Genomic DNA, 5286 nt, shown 5'->3' with positions numbered 1-5286 from the left:
AGACCAAAGTCAAAACCAAACCGCTTTCTTACTGAATAACTTGCTTCAACGAGTAGCTTTCTGTGCTCATTTTGAACTTCGTGATCAAGGGTGCATCAACATTTATCTTATTTGGACTTCATAAACGTCAGAGGAGGTCACTGGTCTGAAGTGACAGCTAGCAACCTTTCGAGAACATGCTGCCCAGCTTATACCCTGATGCTGATTTGGGTTCCCAATAATAAAACAATCTCGAAGGTTTTATCACTTTGACTCTATGAAGATCCAATGATGTCATTGGCCTGATGTAAGCACTAGTGACATTTCACTCGGAAGATATATCTAAGTTAAACATAACTGCATGAGAAGCTTTGATACCGCTTCGGACACCGATCTTTAGTTCATCGTATTTGATCATATTTCACCTAATGGTTATGACCTAGGACTCAGTTCATGTACACACGCGCCTAATTTGTGAATGTGGTGTCTCTGGCTCTCTTTATTTTTGAGATATGAGGGAGTCATCAGTCATCTACCCGCGCGTTGCATTCCACCGGCACACAAGCGCGCGATAACGCGGACAGCGGAAAATGCATTAACCACCGAAATACATGAAGCAATTGACTAAATAAGGGAGTCAAAATTAAGGAAATGCGTTTTCAGAGCTCTTTCAAATGGGTGGTTCGGTATAATCCATGCGATTGGAAAGGAAAGTAAATTGAACAACCCGGTTGCGATCCCGCTCATTTGCGATGTGAATCAGCTAGCTGGTGATGTGAGACCTTTGAGGCCTCAGGGCTGTGTATCATGTCCTTGACCGGGGAGCAAACATCACGGGATGCAGATGACTTCAGAAAATGGGCCTGGTTACAACACCACCGAACGGTTTAGCTGGCTGCAAGGCTGATATGAAAGTGAAAGAAGAAATCCCACACCGTGCTTGCAAATACAAGTATTGCTATTTTCTGACGTAGCTATCAGCATAACCTAAAATGCAACTGTCTCCATTAAGCCACCAATCACTAAATAGGATATTCAGCTATGCCGTCGTAGTTTAACCGGGCGCCGCCCGGAGTAATTACTCACCCACAACCGCCCTGGGGTTTAAAATTTTCTCTCTTCATCTCGCGGTGATAAAAAAGATTCAGACGACAAAGGACAGCACTGGTTAGTCTTATTCAGACTGTTTCCTGATGATGCCACACATCGCGCAATACATCCTTAGCACGAGAATCTTTGAACAGTCAGGCGATTCAGCACTCGTAACATGGGACGTGTAGCTTCTTGTCTTCAACTGAAATGGCGCGTTCACGCCCTTCAGAAACCCGCAACGCTGTTGACAAAACTCAGATTGAATGCTATGGAAGATCAAGATCATGCCAGGTCAGGTTCACACCACTGAGCCGGACACGATCTTTGCGCTCTTCCGATTTAAATGGCATGTGCACGCCGTTGGTTTAGCAATAAGTTGGTCATACTGACTCCATTATGATAAATGAGCGTATGAATTATGTTTTCACGCACATATATTGACCCGTTTCCACCACTTATAGCGGTCTGGTGTAGCCCCGTATCGTAAGACTGTCCTCAAATGACAGACAGTCAAAAACCAATCGACGAATCACATCGGAGAAATGTAAAACAAGAGAACAAAATGTGGATTTATGTAGGCAGCGGCAAATTTCCCCTGTCATTTCTCATTGATGTTGCAATTATTCAGTGACGAATGTTCTAATGGTCGACCTTCAAAAGTTCGGATGCGATCTCAGTGACGAATGTTCTAATGGCTGATCTTGAAATGTTCTGATTCTACCCCAGTGAAGATGACAAGCTACTCAAACGCGAATATGGTTTCCTCTAGAACTTGTCAAATCAATTGATCTGTCAGGTAATGTAAATGTGGTTGAACTTACTGTTACGTTCCACAATGTATTCCGAAATTCGGACGGGGAAGGGCGTTGGAAAACTCCAGCCTGAGCAAACCACAGAGAAACTTTTAAGACACGAGCGTGGGTAGACGTTTGTGTGTAGTGCCGCCAAGCATGCAGTACCTAGCTCACACCTCGTTTGTATGTCGTGCCGCCAGGTATGAAGTACCCAACTTACAGCTCGTTGTATGTAGTGCCGCCAAGCATGAAGTACCCAGCTTTCACCTCGTTTGTATGTAGTGCCGCCAAATATGAAGTGCCCAGCTTACACCTCGTTTGTATGTAGTGCCGCCAAGCATGCAGTACCCAGCTTACACCTCGTTTGTATGTAGTGCCGCCAAGTATGAAGTGCCCAGCTTACACCTCGTTTGTATGTAGTGCCGCCAAGCATGCAGTACCCAGCTTACACCTCGTTTGTATGTAGTGCCGCCAAGCATGCAGTACCCAGCTTACACCTCGTTTGTATGTAGTGCCGCCAAATATGAAGTGCCCAGCTTTCACCTCGTTTGTATGTAGTGCCGCCAAATATGAAGTGCCCAGCTTACACCTCGTTTGTATGTAGTGCCGCCAAGCATGCAGTACCCAGCTTACACCTCGTTTGTATGTAGTGCCGCCAAGTATGAAGTGCCCAGCTTACACCTCGTTTTTGTATGTAGTGCCGCCAAGCATGCAGTACCCAGCTTACACCTCGTTTGTATGTAGTGCCGCCAAGTATGAAGTGCCCAGCTTACACCTCGTTTGTATGTAGTGCCGCCAAGCATGCAGTACCCAGCTTACACCTCGTTTGTATGTAGTGCCGCCAAGTATGAAGTGCCCAGCTTACACCTCGTTTGTATGTAGTGCCGCCAAGCATGCAGTACCCAGCTTACACCTCGTTTGTATGTAGTGCCGCCAAGTATGAAGTGCCCAGCTTACACCTCGTTTGTATGTAGTGCCGCCAAGCATGCAGTACCCAGCTTACACCTCGTTTGTATGTAGTGCCGCCAAGCATGCAGTACCCAGCTTACACCTCGTTTGTATGTAGTGCCGCCAAGTATGAAGTGCCCAGCTTACACCTCGTTTGTATGTAGTGCCGTCAAGCATGCAGTACCCAGCTTACACCTCGTTTGTATGTAGTGCCGCCAAGCATGCAGTACCCAGCTTACACCTCGCTTGCTTCATGTCACGCCTGTCGCGACTGGTTGAAAATGCCGGCACATCATGGAAGTCAGGCCAGTCTGCATCACATCATGGTTAAGCCATCTGCCTTAGGTTGAAATGAAAAGTGTCGTTACGGATATTTTTCTGGAAGGAGTAACAAAACAATCTGAAAAATAATGACCGTGCTGTTTCTCGCAAGTTTAAGCCGCACTGTTTTTTTGTGCGGGATCATTTCTATTAGTAGATCGTAGTGCGCGGCGCGCTGCTAGCACGGTACCAGGCGTGTTTGGAAATAGAGCTTGAGCGTTTTAAAATCGTACCGGAACCGTCCTTGCATAACATGGCGATGATTGAAACGCAAGATAACTAGCACTAATATATCCTTAAAACTGTATAAAAACGATATTTGGAATGCTGGGGCTTTACACCGCAGTGACTCGATGCCATTATTTTGGGCATCCGTCCCAAGTAAGCAATCCAAGGACGCGTAGTTAGGCATCAGCTGGTGAAGACACAGCTGCTTTCGCTTTCGGAGGCCATAATGTGTCCCGGCTCCCATCGTTACGAGCAGGCGACCTTCCTGCTTAGACGCTTGGCTTGCCGCTGATGGATACGTCAGCATACCTTGATGTTTGCGCGTCACGGCCGGAGGGGCTGATAATTCCACATCCAGCTAGAGGCTTGTTTTCTGTTCGCTGCTATTATGTCACCACTGGCGACACGTGCAAGCAGGCGTGTCGTGCTAAACGCAGAGACAAGGCTCCCATGCAGCTATCAAGTTTGTCTGTTTGGTTCCAGCATTGGTTCCTAACAACTGCTTTTTGCGTAATGACCTTGATTTTCAATTAATCAATAATCAATTTTCAAGTGGAGTGGATGCTACAGGAGGAAGGCAAGAGGTATTTGCCGTTGGCGGTTACGTGTTATCTATTTACGATCGCCTTTGCGCTTTATTTATTACCACTTGAAAACAAGGCAACGTGATAATGGAATGAGCAAATTTCATTGGCCTAGCGTCAGGTATGAAGGTCCGCCCAAGGTCCAAACCAATCAGTTATATCACTTAAGGGTTTGTTTATGGGGTAGTTTCTGGTGCTCTTTTATAATTTATTGATAACAGGAATAGCATTATACATTGTTCATGAATTTCTTAAAAGTCAGAAAAGGTCCCTGACCTAAACTGACCCAGGCCAACATTTTGTGTCAGGAACATAACGCCTAGCATTATTTTTGTTGCTTATTCAAATGCAAAACTCAAAGCAGTCTTGTAGGATTTTGGTCACCATGAACTTCGAAAGGTGAAACAAGTTCAGTCATTCTAAATGAGCACGAAAGCTTTTGTTTAGAACAGGTGTCTAGGTTTTGGGGGCACTTCGGACACCAGCCTGAAGTTCAACTTTGTTTGACTTTATTTGACCCGAAGGTCATGACCTAGAAACCTCAAACCTCAACCTGAGTGAGTTCACGTACAGGCCAATACACCCCGCGAATTTCGTGTCTCAGCTCTCTTAATTTCTGAGATCTCAGGGGGTCAAATTGACCCCCGCCCGAGTGAAGGGTATCCAACCGGACACCCGGGAGCGTGTTAAGACATCGGCGAAGTTTTGAGGCTCATCTCCAGTTTTGCTGTTCAGTGTTCTTTTCCTCCGATATTCGTGTTATTCGTTAAGGAGTAGCTATGTCAGCAAAAAATGTTGAAAGGACGACAAAGCAGCTCTCAAGCGTGTTTTGAAAACACGGCAACCATCGCCCCAATAAACTTTCTGGGTAGCTCTGCACGCGTTCAGAACGATCATTTATCAGATACAAACATGTAATGTGCCCTTTATAGGGCGCATCTTAACACTCGCCCGGGTGACCACTTGGATACCCTTCGCTTGAGTGGAGGTCAGTTTGATCTCCCTGAAATCTCAGAAACTAAGAGAGCTAGAGACGCTGAATTCACAGGGTGCGTTGGTCTGCACGTGAACTCACTCAGGTCAAAGTTTGAGCCTTGTAGGTCATGGCCTTTGGGTCAAATAAGGTCACACAATGTCAAAATCTAGCATGGTCTCCAACGTGTCCCTAGAACCTAGATACTTGTTCTAAGCAAAGGGTAACATGCTCATTTAAGGTCAGTTATCTTGTTTGACCTTTCGAAGGTCATAGTGACCAAAATAATAGAAGAGTGCTTTGAGTTTTGCGTTTGAATCAGCGACAAAGATTAGGTTAAGCAATATGCTGCTAAAACGAAGTGTTA

This window comes from Pollicipes pollicipes, unplaced genomic scaffold (genome assembly GCF_011947565.3).
Source record: "Pollicipes pollicipes isolate AB1234 unplaced genomic scaffold, Ppol_2.1 Scaffold_2555;HRSCAF=2994_pilon_pilon_pilon, whole genome shotgun sequence".
NCBI lineage: Eukaryota > Metazoa > Arthropoda > Thecostraca > Pollicipedomorpha > Pollicipedidae > Pollicipes > Pollicipes pollicipes.
The sequence above is the reverse complement of the archived record's forward strand: the minus strand, read 5'-3'. Positions refer to the sequence as shown.